The sequence below is a fragment of the Nerophis lumbriciformis genome, linkage group LG01 (assembly GCF_033978685.3).
Source record: "Nerophis lumbriciformis linkage group LG01, RoL_Nlum_v2.1, whole genome shotgun sequence".
Lineage (NCBI taxonomy): Eukaryota > Metazoa > Chordata > Actinopteri > Syngnathiformes > Syngnathidae > Nerophis > Nerophis lumbriciformis.
In genome coordinates, this window is record NC_084548.2 from 37,360,824 (window position 1) to 37,379,832 (window position 19,009).

The window sequence follows — 19,009 nt, forward strand, 5'->3', positions numbered from 1 at the left end:
ACACTACCATAAAATACAACCAAAGGATTGGCCATTAAAAAAAGACCAACACTGCCAGCTTGTATTAATGAGAATAAATCCTGCAAACACAATAGGCATCTACTGTTCAATATCCCAAGTCTGGTCAAGACTTCATATTCCCTTTGCTATGACATACAAGCTGGGTTCAGATGTACAAACATCTGGCCTTTTAACCAGAACTCCAGACAAGGATACCTACATTTAACACAAGTGCATTTCTAATTAAACAAATGTATTATCATAATACACGTTTAATTAGATAGGTCTTAGGCACTTTGCTTTGTTATTACAGTAGTTACTTCGTTAAGTACAGTACTTTTGCACTTAACAAATTGTTCAATTATTCATTAAAGTGCTTCCATACACATATTAGTGTGGATCTTTCCTAAGCATAATTGATTGAATTGTCACATCCATCCTCAAGTAGTGTACTAGGTTAATTTGTAACAACATACCTTTGAATTTGACATGAATTTACATAATCTGAGCTGAGGATGTCGTTGTGGCTTGTACAGCCCTTTGAGACACTTGTGATTAAGGCCTTTATAAATAAACTTTTATTGATAGAATGATAATCTGTGATGGTGTAGTAGAAGTCCAAGTGCATGTCATTTATAGCAGACAAATATGCATGGGCTTTATTTACCATCCATTTGTTTCTGTGCATGCGCCCTCACTTGTCGCCCACATTGCCCATAGCAAAAACCGGCCCTGCAAATATGGGTACTACATGTCAAAAACTTGCGATCTAGAGCACAAAGAACCACCGTGTTACACTCGCTCAAACAATAAAGTGCTACTATCATCCCCGGTATCCCCGACAATAATTATTTCGATGAAAATGCTCCAACAAATTAATCAGATATGCTTGCTAGAGCAGTAGTAGAAGTCATTGTTCCAAGCAAACATGAATGGCATCATTCATCAAATGTAAATTATGTTAAACTGTAATTTAATTTTAGAATCTGCCGAAACCTAAATGGTTGTGATAACTGAGGAGTCTTGTTATATTGAGTTGAAATTCTTTAAATAGCACATTGGCTTTCTGGCCCTGATCCACACGGCAGCCCTCATCTACTACCATATGATCAATTTGAATGGGCAGCTGCTCAGGATAAGAGTGTAGATGTTTGTTTCAAGTGCATTGTGTCCAAGCAAATTAGATCACATTTGAACTGTAAATATATTTTCCATGTTGGATCCTCAAAATAGGTCAGGTGCAGAAACAATCTGCCTCTAAATGAATGATAACCTCTGCCAAGGCAGCTTTATTTTCATGCAGGATTATGCAGGATTTACTGGGAAGGTTCTAAAAAGACATTTATTGGAGTGTTTGTAACAGGGCATTATTTAAAAACTGGTGCATTAAGTGAAGTGAAGTGAATTATGTTTATATAGTGCTTTTCTCTCGTAAAAGCGTAATTAATTTTTACCTCATAATGTAAGAAGACTACACTTTATAATAATCTGCCGCATTTTGTCATACAACTCTTCAACACATTTTGTAATAAACATTGTCACATCCTTTAATAACTTGTACATATTGCAAAAGTTATTACGAGATGCGAATACCCTACTTTTCTTTTGAAGAAAATTTAACAATTTGGTGCATTACACAATAAACTATCAAAATCAATGTTTTAATTAGAAATATACATCAGGACAACATGAAGCATTTCCTTCCAATTAGAATTCATTTTAAGAAACTAGTATGATTGCATGATCCCACATGACATTTGTGTTATTTATTTTCCTGTGTTGTGTATAACTTCCTGTCCTGGTGTTCCTAATTTGGTTGTACTTCCTGTTGGACTCATTGCTGCACCTTCACTTTCTCTTAAGTTTCTAATCAGTGCACCTGTTTCTATGTCTAATCAATTTAGATTCACCTGTTCCTTCTTGCCATGATTATTGCCTTTTTGTCAGTGTGGATGAGTTACTCGGCTTCAGCTACCTTTGTTTCTCAGTTTTTGCTCTCGACTTAAAGAATGACATTCTTTGTACGTCGCCTTCTGTCTCTGTACCCTGGGGTCACGGCATCAGCCGACATGTGCAACCCTGATGGTATAATCCAGCCAACAAGTGACCACGCAGGCACGCTCCACGCCAGAGCACAGTTCCGACGCCACCCGTTCCTGTTCCATGCCAGCGCTTTGAGAGAACTGTACGGGACAGACCAACGACCCTTTCTGCGAGCCTCCCTGCACCCATCGCTGGATACAGCTCCTTCCTCTGACCAGGAAGGACACCTGGAGTCTGCCTCTCATTTGGGTAGGGGTGCTACTGCTGGCGTCTGTGTGACGGGTGATGCACAGCTCTCCCGAACGAGGACACCATCTCACTCCAGGCGGGGCCATCGCTTGCTCTTCCACCTGTGATGTCATCGCCTCCTCTGATGGACCTTTCCGTGATGGCGCCTCTTCTCCTGGTGCAACCTCCTGTGGCGTTGCCGCCTCCTCTTCTGGCAGGTCCTTCCGTAACGTCATCGTGAGTGAGTCTGTCCAAGACATCCGGCATGTCGTCCTCCTCTTCCCCGTTGGCTACAAGGACACATGGCCTGGACTGGTGGCCGGTCCTTCATGTCGGGCGCAGTTTGATGGCCCTTCGCCAGTCCTCTCTCCACCTTACCTTTGTTTCGAACTTTTCTTTTATGTCTGGGACTGCCTAGTAAGGTCTGGAATCCATTTTGCAAGGGGAGTGTTCTGTCATGATCCCATATGACATTTTGTACTTTGCCAGTTATTTACTGTCCTGGTGCTCTTATTTTGGTTCTACTTCCTGTTTGACTACTTGTTTTACTGCACCTTCACTCTCTGTTTAGGTTCCTGCCAGCGCACCTGTTTCCTATTTCTAATCAAGTCAATTTAAAGTCACCATTTTGTCCTTGCCAGCACTGGTTTATTGGCCGTTTGTCAGTTTGCATGTGTTACTCTACTGCCACGATGTGCTTTGCACTTGTTTTTTCTGCTGTTTTTTGCTCTTTACGAAAAAGATGTCAATTATTTTATCTGCAAGCCGCCTTGTGTCTCTGAATCCTGGAGTCACAGTGTCAGCTTACATGTGCCACTGTGACAAGGAGGTTTTATTGGTCAGCTATAAATCAAATGTAACAGTAATGATTATAATAGAGATTGTGTTTGCAACCTAGAGATACAAGTTATATTAATTATTACTGACATGAACATTACCAGCGCAAGTAAATTGGAAGACATATCATCATCCAATATGGATTATGTTGCTGCTATAATTGCAAGAATTTAGTCATGGTTGCTTTCAGATCTGTTAAATATTTTCATAAATTAACCTAAAATAAAATGTTACACAATAGCGTAATACATTAATATGATGTATCACTGGCTGTATAGTAAATCATAACAGCATGACAGCAAATTGGGAGTTGCTTCTCTAACTGCAATTGTGTGCAAATACAGCCATAAGTAATAAACTGAATGCTAGACTTTTACCTGGGCCAACGAGCAGTTACTATTCAATTGCTAATTGTGTAAAATATAGACATTATTAAAATATACGTTCTGTTAAACCACTGATGGTTATATTTTTTGGTTGAAAAATTTAACTTTGAGCAAGTTACAAACAGCCCCTGTAACCAACATTGTGGCCAATTGGCTTATGCATGAGATGTTAAATATATTATTTAATGACTGAGGAAAATCATAGTAAAACAACTTAAATGAGGCTTATTATGCAAAACCAAATTTTTTGAAGGAGTGGCGTGGTTCGGTTGGTAGAGCAGCCGTGCCAGCAACTTCAGCGTTCCAGGTTCGATTCCCGCTTCCGCCATCCTAGCCGTTGTGTCCTTGAGCAAGACACTTTAACCACCTGCACCCAGTGCCACCTACACTGGTTTAAATGTAAAATGCTTTGAGTCACTGGAGAAATAGTATATATAAATACAATTCACTCCACACTACACTAATGGTACCTGCTTATGTGTATTGGGGATCTGCATGAATCCCCAAAAAATTCAATCAAAACGTGTAGGCATTGCAAAGATATGTGCAAAACAATCTTGTCTTCCTTCTTACTTCCTTCAAACGATATGTCTGGAATTGTGTTCAAGTGTGAAGTCAGCAGATTATCCATACATGGTAGAATTTCTTTTTTGTCCTGTCCAGCTACTCAGGCAAATCATATTGTTGATGTAGATGCCCATGTCGGCTGTACAGATTTACTTTACAAAAGAGAAATGTGGGATACTTCTTTTGTTGCCTTATTTGTGTTTGACTTTATTAAATGGATTTATTTAATGTTTGGCGCAGCTGGAGCGGATCAGGAGGGGATAGAAAGAGAAAAAAAGGAAGACAGGGGGAAATTGCGGGGACAAGAGTGGGATAAGACAGAGAGACAAAAAACATCAGCAAGTACAATATGTACAAATATGTTACGAAAAATGACAGCAAAGAAGAAGTTAGTGGCATAATACAGAATGATCTTCCTAAAAAATAATTTTAATTGGATCAGTGTCTATTAGGGTTGTACGGTATGGTAATAAAGTACTGTGGTATGAATAAATTGAAAATGGTACTATACTGCCTTTGAAAAATACCAGTATGTTTTTGCATCCGCATGCTGCCGTGCTGCGGTGGCGTTGCTGAGCCGAGGAGCATGTTAGGTGTGTTAGAGCGCACACACTCACCGAGCGCACAGGCAGAATTAGCGAGGAGAGGAAAACTAGCAAATAAAGGCAATTCTACTGGTTAATAAAGAGGGTGCGAGAAGCGCAATATGGAGGTATTTGGGCGTCAAAACCATCGATCAAAGTGACGTTTTAAAAACGAAAGCGCCACGCTGCAAGCAGTGCTTTATGCCTCGCCAAAGGTGGCAAGACCACCTGCAATTCAAACTGAGCTCTCCTGCTGTGCACATATAGATAAGTCTGACGCACTTTTTAGCTTTCATGGCCAATTTTAAGATAACGGGCTCAATTCCAACAAGTATTTCCTATGTGCACACACGTCTGCCTCCGTGTTTCACTCACACAACACTTGTTAATTCTCCGCTGACACGGTGTGTTCAAAGACAATGGGAATAATGATCACCATAACGCACTAACATATGCATTAACACCAGCCATACGCACAGGCATACTTGCCAACCCTACCGGATTTTCCGGGAGACTCCCGAAATTCAGCGCCTTTCCCGAAAACCTCCCGGGACAAATTTCCTCCCGAAAATCTCCCGAAATTCAGGCGCAGCTGGAGGACACGCCATCTCCAGCTCCCACTATATAAACAGTGTGCCTGCCCAATCACGTTATAACTGTAGAATGATCGAGGGCGAGTTCTTGGTTTCTTATGTGGGTTTATTGTTAGGCAGTTTCATTAACGTTCTCCCAGCGCGGTAACAACACACAACAACAGCAGTCACGTTTTCGTCTACCGTAAAGCAGTTCATCTGCCGTAAACAGCAATGTTGTGACACTCTTAATCAGGACAATACTGTCATCTACTGTACATGCATATGTGACAATAGCATCTAGGGCTTTTAGAGAGTTCAGTGCACAAGTGCGCACACAACAAGGAGACGAAGCAGAAGAACGAGAAAGATACAGCCATGGCGATGCCGACGACGAGTAAGATGAGGAAATACGCTTGTAAGTTCCAAGCCGCAGCTGCGATTGGACCTGGATAGCCTCCGAGAAGAAGTAGTGGATTACCAAGTGCTTGGCAGTGAAGATCTTCCTCAGGAACAAGGATTGACCGGTTTTGGGCCATGCTAGGGAGAGATGGAAGATTTCTCTAGTGCATTTGATGAAAGCACTTTTGTGCATGCCACACAGCAATGCATCCACAGAGAGGGTGTTCAGCATGGTTAGAAAAATAGTGACAGAGAATAGAACAAGGATGGACAATTCAACCCTTAACTCAACAATGAGTAGATGAGTGTTATGTGTGTGTATATGTGTAAATAAATGAACACTGAAATTCAAGTATTTATTTTATATATATATATATATATATATATATATATATATATATATATATATATATATATATATAAGAAATACTTGACTTTCAGTGAAATCTAGCTATATATATATTTATTATATATATATATATATATATATAGCGCATGCTGTTACAATTTCGCTGCGCTTGTTGAGGGATCTATATATATATATATATATATGTATATATATATATATATATATATATATATATATATATATATATATATATATATATATATATATATATATATATATATATAAGAAATACTTGACTTTCAGTGAAATCTAGCTATATATATATTTATTATATATATATATATATATATATATATATATATATATATATATTTATTATATATATATATATATATATATATATATATATATATATATATAATAAATATATATTTATATTTATTATATATATATATATATATATATATATATATATATATATATATATATAATAAATATATATATAGCTAGATTTCACTGAAAGTCAAGTATTTCTTATATATATATATATATATATATATATATATATATATATATATATATATATATACATATATATATATATATATATAGATCCCTCAACAAGCGCAGCGAAATTGTAACAGCATGCCGCCATAGACGGAAACACCTCCTAGGTAACACATGAGCCAATCACCACGCCCCTACGCCAGCCTGTACCCACCCACTCTGTGCCCTATACAAACCATGGTATGCGAATGCTCCCATTAAAATCTCCTGATGATTGAGGGTACCCCCCTCATGAAACAGGCCTGTAGAGATGAAATAGTCTTGTGATTTTTTTTTCCCACACATACATATATTGCGCTCTACTACGGTATCGAGCACTATTTTTTGGATAACCTTATTAAGACATATACTCCGCTCCAAATTGACATTTGTTGAGCACTGTACGACGATCAGAAATGGAAAAATTCAACATCGACTACTCCACGAAGAACATTCCCATACCCGCGCAGAATGACTACAAGCTAAGGCTCATAGAAAAGACGGAACACTTCCTAAGAAGGATGCGGTGGAAAGCACATTTTTTCCTCCACCCTGAAACAAAAGGAACGCAAAAGAAAACTTACGGATTCAAATCTACCAAGAACCCACCCACAGTTGCGGAACTAAAGGATTTTGAGAACGACATGCTCAAAATGATACAATCAGTCAAATTCAAGCCAATCCGCAACCCACTCCTCACCAAGCTGAAAAATGACAAGGAGCGCATCAAGAAAGTAAACAACCTCATCATAGCTGCCGATAAAACCACAAACTTCTACAGAATGGACATACCAGAACATCACACCTTACTGGGCAGAAGCATCACCAAATCATACAAAAAAGCGCAACCCAACACCTTACAGAACATCCACCTGGAAAATAAAAGGATCGCGGCTGAACTGGACATTGAGGACAGGGTGGACGCCACAGCCAACAAGGAAGCCTTCATCACATTGAAGGACCACAAACCCAACTTCGCAAATAACCCAACATGCCGACTAATAAACCCAACTAAATCTGAAATAGGAAAAATCAGCAAAATAATCCTGGACAGAGTCAACAACAACACTCCAATACGTGCACCATGACAGCAACCACCCACCCACCACCACGAAAAGAATACCTACCGGAATCAATAAAAGGCTATCGATGCTGTCATCTAGCAAAGCTGAATTTGACCAAGCAACCCCCCCGTACCAAAAAGCCCTTGATGAAAGCGGATACAATTTCACCCTCACCTATGAACCCACGCCAGGAAACCAGCCAAAAAAGAACAGAAAACGAAACGACATCATCTGGTACAACCCCCCATACAGCAAAAACGTCTCAACTAACATTGGACACAAATTCCTCAATCTGATTGACAAACACTTTCCCAAAGACAACACCCTAAGAAAAGTATTCAACAAGAACAACATTAAATTGAGCTACAGGTGCATGAACAATATACGACAAATCATCTCAAACCACAACAAAACAATTGCAAATGAGCCGTCGGCCCCCGGACAGAGCGACTCCAAAACCAACAAAGGCTGTAACTGTCGAAAGAAACCTGATTGCCCTCTCAACGGGGGGTGCTTACAAACATCAGTTGTCTATCAATCTAAGGTAATACGCAAGGACATTAACACATCCGACACATATGTAGGATTAACCGAGGGAGAATTCAAAACCAGATGGAACAATCACAAGGCTTCTTTCAGGAACCAAAACCTGCGAAATACCACAGAACTCAGCAAACACATTTGGGACCTCAAAGACAATAATGTTGAATATTCAATAACATGGCAAATTCTTGCATCCAGCACACCTTACAATAGTGGTAATAAAAGATGCAACCTATGCTTGAAAGAGAAACTGTTTATTATTTACCGTCCAGACCTGTCATCCCTCAACAAGCCCAGCGAAATTGTAACAGCATGCCGCCATAGACGGAAACACCTCCTAGGTAACACATGAGCCAATCACCACGCCCCTACGCCAGCCTGTACCCACCCACTCTGTGCTCTATATAAACCATGGTATGCGAATGCTCCCATTAAAATCTCCTGATGATTGAGGGTACCCCCCCTCATGAAACAGGCCTGTAGAGATGAAATAGTCTTGTGATTTTTTTCCCCACACATACATATATATATATATATATATATATATATATATATATATATATATATAGCTAGATTTCACTGAAAGTCAAGTATTTCTTATATATATATATATATGTGTGTGTATGAAATACTTGACTTGGTGAATTCTAGCTGTAAATATACTCCTCCCCTCTTAACCACGCCCCCAATCACGCCCTCCCTCCCCACGCTCCACCTCCCAAAATAGGAGGTCTCAAGGTTGGCAAGTATGCGCACAGGGTTGTCTGGAGTGGAGGCGACGTGTCCGTGCTGTGGACGTACTTTAATATTTTCGAGATATACCCACGGACAGCGATCTTCACAATTTAAGATGACACAGGCGGGTTTTAATGAGAGAAAGGCTCCCAGCTACTCGAAGCAAGTGTGAGGTTCCCTGCGGCTCACTTTTCGTCACGAATATGGAGCGTCAGAAGTATCCAAACAGAGTCTCTAAAACCGAGTACAGTCGCCAATAACACCAAAAATAGATGCTAGATTTGTTGTCAATCGTTTTTATTACAGAAAAAGTGACTAAAAGGATTGGAGATTTCTCTCTAAAAATTCTCAACAAGGTACGTTGTACAATAAGCAGCAACAATTTAAAAATAGAACAAAACCATATGTAAGAAAAATATATATGCCAATACTATACTTAATAATAAAAGACTTGTTTTAAATGTATATTCACATCCCTTTTTGAAGAATATATGCATCATGGCAAATCATGCGATGACGTCATATTGACCACGCCCCCACCGCCAAAGGTATTTTGGCAGTTTAGGGGAAAACCCTGACATTAACAAACTAGAAATGTCTTACATTACGATCATGCTTTGTCAGAGATATTTTGTAATATTATTCTTTGATATTTGCACCCAGCCCAGAGAAATGCTAGTACATCGGTTCAGGAATATGAGAGCGGGTGGGTTTTTCTGGCTGGCTGAAATATTGTGTAAATGATTCTATAACATGTTCTGGTCGAGTCCTCAATTACAGAATAATTAGCAGGCTCAATATTACATTTTATAATTCAATAGAGAAGGTTAAAACATTGTCATGCAGCAATATGAAGCCACCGCCCCTGAAAATGATCTGTCGAGGGTACACTTATTAATGATGTAAAATCATACCTATTTGCGATTGATAGCGGTTAATTTTAAGTTTACTATCAACAATGTGATTAATCGCGATGACATATTTTAATCGTTTGACAGCCCTAGTTAAAAATAAAAAAACATTCTAAATTAATTCTAATAAGGCGGGAATGCTTCATGTTGTTCTAACGTAATTAAGACATCAACTTTGATGGTGAAGTGAAGTGAATTATATTTATATAGCGCTTTTTCTCTAGTGACTCAAAGCGCTTTACATAGTGAAACCCAATATCTAAGTTACATTTAAACCAGTGTGGGTGGCACTGGGAGCAGGTGGGTAAAGTGTCTTGCCCAAGGACACAACGGCAGTGACTAGGATGGCGGAAGCGGGGATCGAACCTGCAACCCTCAAGTTGCTGGCACGACCGCTCTACCAACCGAACTATACCGCCCCGTAATATGGTTGTATTACTTATTGTTATAACTCTGTTATTACTGCACTACAATCATTATTATTATTACACTACATCATGCCCTACATTGATACATTTTCTTCCCAAAAAAATGTGCAGTATCCACAAAGTTTACAACAAAATGCGATGAAGATTATTAAAAATTAGAACATGTGGTCTTATTACATAATGAGGAGAAAATGTATTACATTGTTACTTAGTGTACTATTATTATATAATGCGATGACACGGGGATATAACCCGAGTCAAGGGAGAATCCCATAAGGGTGAGGACAAAGCTGTGGAAAATAGTTTTTTTATTAATATAGCAGACGGAGGTCATTGCCCTTCCAGTATAATTTGGACCCTGGTGCAGCTGTGATTATCTGCAAAGAGGGAATAAAAGGGATGGACATCAGCAAGAACGCAGCAGTGATTGAGTGCCAGTCCCAAAACGCTGCATCATCGTCTCCTTTGGGGCAAGTCAGAACTGTGCTGACAAACAGCCTGGGAGGCTCAGACATACAGAGACAAGAAAAACAACTGTAGAGCTAACATAAAATACAACTGATGGCACATTGCATGGACCTTTAATGAATGCACAGCCTCAGGTCAACTTTGTAAATAGTTTCACTGAGGGCACAGTGAGGAGAAGTGTGACATGTTTCAGGCTTTACACATGAGAAGAAATATGTAGGTCCTATAAAGGAGGGCCAGCAGGGTATATGGGTGATTGTTTTATGACCGGAAGTGAGGGGGGGTTATGACCCCCCCAGGAAGTGGGCGTGGCTTCCACATACCTCTAAAATAGGGAGGGCTAGCGGGGGAATGATTTATGACCCCTGAAGTGGGCGTGATCTAAACCGGAAACAGAAAGTATGCATCATTTCCGTCCGCCATTTTAATTTTGTAGTTTTTTTGTATTTGTGCAGAGCTAGCAATCCAAAAGATTGCCAGTCTCTTTATCAGTGTTGTGTCCAGACTCGGCCTGCTGACTGCCAAGGCCGAACATTGGGTACTGGGACGCAGACAAAGCAGAGACTGAGCGATAGCACCAAGTGTCAACATATTTGCATTTTTGTATAATCATATACCAGTGACGTGCAGTCAGGGGAGGCAGGTGAGGCGGGGCCTCACATGCCATCATGGAAAGAAAAAAATTTAAAAAGAAAAAAAAAAAATTAAATTGTTGTATGTATCCAGTGATAATACTTGATTGATTGATTGATTGAGACTTTTATTAGTAGGTTGCACAGTGAAGTACATATTCCGTACAATTGACCACTAAATGGTAACACCCGAATACGTTTTTCAACTTGTTTAAGTCGGGGTCCACTTAAATTGATTCATGATACAGATATATACTATCAGATATACTATCATCATAATACAGTCATCACACAAGATAATCACATTGAATTATTTACATTATTTACAATCCGGGGTGTGGGGGTGGGGGGTGGGGTTAGGTTTGGTTGTTATCATCAGTCATCAGAGAGAGAGAGAGAGAGAGAGAGAGAGAGAGAGAGATCAGAAGGCATAAGAAAAAATATCTGCATTTGATTGTTTACATTTGATTATTAACAATCCGGGAAGGGTGTTAGTTACTATAAAGTTATTTTCCATATAACTTCACCAGTTTTAGATTATTTTTTATTCAAAATCGCTGAATTTTCACATTTGCCGTTCAAATACTGAGAAGAGACTTGCGGTGAGTCAGCAGCCAGTTGAGGCACGTCACTCAGTTGTGCCTCACCATGGATTGCGCAATGACTCGGCTAACTGCTGGCCTGCCGTGCAGTGAGACCGTATTGCTATATGAATTATATTATACATTTCCATAGTTTAGTTAGCTGAGGTATATAATGTACAGTGTATTTTGTCAACAACTGTATGTGTGTAACGTATTTCTTGTGCTGAGCAATCATAAAACTGCTGCGAAGACGCACTGTGTGAGGCTCGCAGTAATCCCGCCTCCTGGTGGTAGAGGGCGGTAGTGATCCCAGGGAGCATTTATGCGACTACTCGGCTGCAGAACAAGTGACAACAAGCAGCAACAGTTAGTAGCGATCGTTTATTTTTCCCTGTTGCCTGGACTTTTAACATGGAGGATTACATATCTAAAATAAAACAGTTTTCTAAACTGGACTTTAAATCGAAGCAGGAGGTAATACTTAAAGGAAGATCTCCATTGAGACAGAGAGACTTTTAAAACTGAAGAAAGATAAGGAAGACTTCTATAAACAAGTTATCGATGCTTTTGTTCAAAAGGAGCTGTGCATGGACTTCATTTATAAGTAAAGGTAAGACCATTTTAATTAAATGTGCTTTTTTGTGTGCTACAGTTTGTATGTGTAAAGTTAAAGTTAAGTTAAAGTACCAATGATTGTCACACACACTATGTGTGGTGAAATTTGTCATCTGCATTTGACCCATCCCCTTGCTCACCCCCTGGGAGGTGAGGGGAGCAGTGGGCAGCAGTGGCACCGTGCCCGGGAATCATTTTTGGTGATTTAACCCCCAATTCCAACCCTTGATGCTGAGTGCCAAGCAGGGAAGAATGCTGGTATGAGCTTTTAAACATAACCCGTTAACTGCTGCCAATCAAATGGTGAATAAGATACTCTTTAGGGTTCATATGTTTGTAAATCTGACTGTGATGAAGTCAGTGCCTCACCAGCCATCAACCTCACCGCACGTCACTGACATATACAGTGTTGGGTTAATTACTGAAAACCAGCAACTAGTTACAGTTACTAGTTACTTTATTTAAAAAGTAACTCAGTTACTAACTCAGTTACTTACACCAAAAAGTAATGCGCTACTGTGAAAAGTAACTATTGAGTTACTTTTTTTTTCTTCTTCTTTTTTTTTTAAAGCTCCCATTAATGCCCTTTTAGCCTTCATTTCAGTACTGTTATTGCACTGGAGAATAATACAATGTGTTGATCAACTTGACATGCATTTGCATCACTGAACTCTGCTAAGCAATGTGCTCTACATACAACACACAAAGACAAAGATATGTTTCAAAGGGCCAATTTATTTCAGGCCAGAACAAATTGACAAAACTATTTTAAATAGCTGCAAAATAACATACATAAGTAACAAACAGCATAATAACATAGCTGTAAAGCTGGCTTCACCTAAGGAAGGCACACGTGACATACACAAAGCCTAACCAGGCAGATTTGAATTGTTGTTTTGGGCAGTAGACGGTATCTTTGATCCAAGACACAACTTACATTTAACTAAAATTTTATTTTATTTGTGCTCGACAAAAGAAAAGAAGTGAGAATATCTCATACTTGCCAACCCTTCTGAATTGCAGTGCCTCTCTCCGGGACAACCATTCTCCCGAATTTCTCTCGATTTCCAGCCGGACTTAAGGCACGGCTCCTCCAGGTCTGTGCGGACCTGAGTGAGGACAGCCTGTCGTCACGTCCGCTTGGCCAACCAAAAAGTAACCACAGAACACTATTGTTCTGTGGTTACTTTTTGGTTGGCCAACGGTTTACGTTGTATAGCGTACCCCCCTCCCTTCCCCTCCCTCCCCTCCCCTCCCCACACCCAGACCCACACACAGAGCGCGCCTCCGCTTGTGACACAAGAGATTCAGAAGGACGACACTGCAGCGCTGCAATAAAACATACTCAGATCTTCTGTTTCTAGCCGATACTACATAAAAAATAACGTAAAATAACGCAGTAACGCATCATGTAATAACGGTAACTGAGTTACTGAATATAAAAAATAACGCGTTAGAATATTAGTTACCGCCAAAACTAACGGCATTACAGTAACGCGTTAGTCCCAACACTGATCATATATTATGTCTAACTGGAGTTGTCGAGATTACCCCCTTCCCTCAGCGACAGTGATGTAACAGGGACATTCCTAATAAATAGAGAAGGCGTGCGGGCTTAATTTTTAGAACGTAGTTTGGATCTGTAAGTAGAGTACAGCCCAAAACACGTGTCTCCTCGAGCTAAATTGAACTCTGTCTCTGCATGTTTTCCTTGCTTCTTGTCTGATTATTAGATGTCATCAGTGTTTGAACCTGACACCAAATCTCTGCCTGTTATATGTATTCTTAAAAAACGTGTTTACATTTTTCTTGAGCTTGTATAGTACAGTAGAGTTATACACAAATTACATAAATATTCCAAAGAGTTGCATTAAGTCTTCAACAAACTATGATTTTGTTATACTTATAGCCAGACCTGTGTTTATTTCCATACCTGACGATTTTGGCCACAACTGTTGCCTTCCTCAGAGGTTGTCACCTGATGTCAGGTACGGAAATAAACACAGGTCTGGCAATAAAGATAAAACATTTGCACAAATTACATCATTTATCATCGAGGGAAGAATGTGGACAGCAACTGAGTGTTGATGTCTGCTTTTATCCTTGGTAGGGTTGGGCATTTAGCATCCATGGGAACCTGGTGTAATATTCCAATTCTTCTGGAATCATCCACATTTTGAAAATGTTGATTCCAATTTTTGATGCCAAGTCTGCTGACCAGAAGAATTAGCTGCCCCGGAGGTGGCTAAACAACTAACTGTATCTCCGTACACAGTGTGGGTTCATTCCTCTCAGTCAGTGTTTTTAAACCTTTTTGGAGGCAAGGCACGTTTTTTTCATTAAAAAATTCCGGAGGCACACCACCAGCAGAAAATGTTAAAAAATGAAACTCCACCAAGTCGTCGTGCCTTATTTTGAGTTTGTTGGTGTTTTCCCGTGTAGTGCTTTAGTTTTTGTCTTGCGCTGTTATTTTGGTGGCCCTTCCTGTTTTGTTGGTGTTTTCCTGTAGCAGTTTCATGTCTTCCTTTGAGCGCTATTCCCCGCACCTGCTTTGTGTTAGCAAGAAAGGCTATCTAAGTTGTTGCTCTTCTTCTTCGTGTGGACATTGTTGATTGTCATGTCATGTACCGATTAACTTTGTGGACGCCGTAGGTTTTTGCTGTCGTCCAGCATTCTGTTTCTGTTTACTTTGTAGCCAGTTCAGTTTTACTTTTGTTTTGCATAGCCATCCCTATGCTTCCTTGACTTTTCATTTTCCTTTTGTTACTTTTTGGTTTAAGCATTACAAACCTTTTTACCTGCACGCTGCCTCCCGCTGTGGTCTGTGTATTGGGATCACAACAAACCATCTTCGTCTCACCCTACACATTCCGACTTTTACAAAGCAATTCACTACCTGCAAAAAAATATTTTTTGGACCAATTAGGTGAGGTTGCAAAATTTCCTACGGCACCCCAGACAATATCTCACAGCACACTAGTGTGTCGCGGCACAGTGGTTGAAAAACACTGCTCTACGTCGGAGGTCGGCAACCTGCGGCACTGTAGCGCCGCTCTTGTGGCTCCCTGAATTGATTAACGTGGACCTCGACTTAAACAAGTTGAAAAACTTATTCGGGTGTTACCATTTAGTGGTCAATTGTACGGAATATGTACTGTACTGTGCAATCTACTAATAAAAGTCTCAATCAATCAATCAAAACCTGGAGCTTTTTAAAAAATGTATGAAAAAGATGGGGAAAAATGTTATTTTTGTTTTAATATGGTTTCTGTAGGAGGACAAACATCGGACAAACCTTCCTAATTGTTAAAAAGCCCACGGTTTGTGTTCATGCTTCACTAATGAGAGTATTTGGCGAGCGCTGTTTTGTCCCACTAATTTCGGCAGTCCATGAATGCACCGTAGTTGTATGGCCTGTGACGCAACAGTTTGTTTATATCAGGGTGCCCGTTAGATCGATCGCGAGCTACTTGTCGATTCGGAGGGTGTTTCACTCGATCGCGAGGCATTAAAAAAAAAAACACACCTAAAAATGACTGATCGTCAATATTCACTACAACATCACTTTTGTCACTTGGTTGACATTCATGGCACTCGAGGATCTTTTGCGACGACACTGGCTGCTGCGAGCTTAGTATGAAGCAAAAAACCACTGTGAGGAACGCAAGAAGCACTTTTTATTTCAACAGACTCTACGTACCAGCTGTCAAAAATGTAAAGACCAACCGCGCTGTTCCTGTTTTTAGAATAAAAGTGCTGCTCCATCCTGCCCGCGCTAACAAAATAAAAGTCTCAGAAAACTAGGGCATTTAAGCTAGCAAACTATGGAGTTAACTCCAATGTATTTCTTGTAAAGTGTATAGAAACAAGTATGAAAGCTGGACAAATATTAAGCTAAAAACAACCACTTTCATGTGGCGTTGGAAAAAGAGGAGGACTTTTTCCCCCTTCACAATGTAAAAGTGTGGAGCTTATCAGCAACTACTGTGGAAATCATGTCTGATTCCAAGCAATGCAAGTCATCAGAATAAGGCAATTCACCAATTTATATTCTTGTCTTCATGAAAGAGAGGAATCTATACGTGTTAAACATGATTGTATTTTTAACATGTGAACAAAAAACATATACGTATATACGTATACGTATATACGTATATATATATATATATATATATATATATATATATATATATATACATACTGTATTTAACACCGTATTTTTCGGACTATGAGGCGCACTTAAAATCCCTTCATTTTCTCAAAAATCTCTTAATATATGAAATAATTCTGGTTGTGCTTACTGACCTCGAAGCTATTTTATTTGGTACATAGGAGTCATGCTAAGTATGACCATAAGATGGCAGTCACACAACAGATATGTTTAAACTGCAAGATGACGCCAGTAAACAACACCAAAACATTAAAAGTTCCATTGAGAATATAGATCATTACACACGTCGCTCAAAAATCTGTCAAAATATTTTAGTACAACTTTGGCGAGCTATGAAGTCGCACCGCTTGATGGATTGTTGAGCATTACGGCTACAGTAGTCAGACGTACTGATTCAATATACGAGTATTATTATGGTGTGTGTGTATAAGGACCGTACAATGGCACTTATTAGCAGACATATTATCTGGCTTTTGTTTCGCAATATTATGCAAAACCAACTTTTCTTACTTTCTGGTACCTGCTGATGTGTATTTGGGAAAAGTCCTGAAAATGTTCACGCGTCCGCCATTGAAGTCCGTGCCGACGGATGTCCCTCTGAAGCGGCTATGTATTTTAACTGCAGTTGCAGCATTGTGCCACTCTGGGTGCACTATATCGACAGCAGTGCACCGGAAAGGCCTGAAGCAACTATCGAAGAAGAAACAGATTGAATTGGGGTTTTTTCCCCGCTACTTGGTGCGTAACGTTGACTGCCGTAACAAGTGGATTTCTGCCTTACGGAGCATGATACGGAGGGATCACTGGACTCCTACAGAACACTCCAGAATGTGCTGTGAACATTTTGTCTCTGGTTAGTGAACACAGCTCGTAGTGTTAGCTTCATTTCAAAGCTTTTCTGACTAATTAAAATAGATCGATTGATTGAAGAATTTATTAGAAGTTTGCTTAGGATCAGGTAGAGTTTCATGATGGTACAGATTGACTGGTACAATGTCAACTAAAAGGAGTTACCCCAAGAAAACATTACAAGCACGTTGTGTTTATTTAAAAAAAAGTTTCCTCCGTGTCAGAGTAACGTTAACGGTGGGAAAAATCAGCCACTACTTTAAAAAGCAATCTCGCAAGGAGGAAAGTCAAGAGTCCAGGTGAAACACAGCAGTTAAAATGTAATAATTCATGGTGGTGACAACATGTTGAAATTTTTGTCAGGTCTGAAAGTAGTTCACAAGGGACTGGTAATAGCGAGGGTCAGAATGCAGGACAGGACGAGTCAGCGAGGCGAGGGTACTTTAATCAGTTTCCAATTAGGACCATAACAACGCAAAGCCAACGTGTAGTTGATTGAAATATTTTTTATTCCTCTTTCGAGATCTTCTCAAAAACACAGAGCCAGTGGCTTTGACAAGCAGTGGCTAAATCAATTTACCTGGATCGGGCATGCTGAGGGAGGCATGCGCTGTTATTTATGCCAACACAGCAGGCATATGCTGCCTCCCTAGTGAGACAGCCATCAACCAACTGCAGGCTGGACACATTAAGGTGACGGCCATTCACAAAGCGGCAAAAGAGAAGGAGAAGTACCGTATTTTTCGGAGTATAAGTCGCGCCGGAGTATAAGTCGCACCTGCCGAAAATGCATAATAAAGAAGGAAAAAAACATTATGCAACTTTCATAAACTATGAAAAAAAACTGCGACTTATAGTCCGAAAAATACGGTATATTGAAGATGGCAGTACCTAAAAACACTCAACTAATAAAGTTACAAAAACTAAAATAATATAGTTTAGATAGATAGTTTAAAAAATATTTGGTTGTTGTTGTTATTTTAGGAAAGACACTGCTCCTTTAATGCGCCCTATAATCCATTGAGCCTAATATATGAAAAAAGATCAAAAATAGACCATTCTTCGGCAGTGCGCCTTATAATCCGGTGCGCCCTATGGTCCGGAAAAAAAACAGTAATTGTTTTAAAATTAAGTAGGCCAACCTAATTACTGTCGATTTTGCCCCCAGGTCAGTGCCAACACCAAATACACAAGCAGCCATATAAGTGGCCAGACTCTGCCACAACGGTGGCAGAGTTGTCAAAATCCCCAGTGTGGGAATTAATGATTGACGAGACCACTGACATCTCTGTCACAAAGCAACTGGGTCTTGTTGTGAGGAAACATTACTTTGTACATTCATCCATCCATACATTTTCTACCGCTTGTCCCTTTCGGGTCGCGGGGGGTGCTGGCGCCTATCTCAGCTGTACAATTAAACAAAATTGTGTATTAAAAAATACTTCAACTAAGATACAGTATCAATATGTTTCTGTTATGGTTATTGGTCGATTGA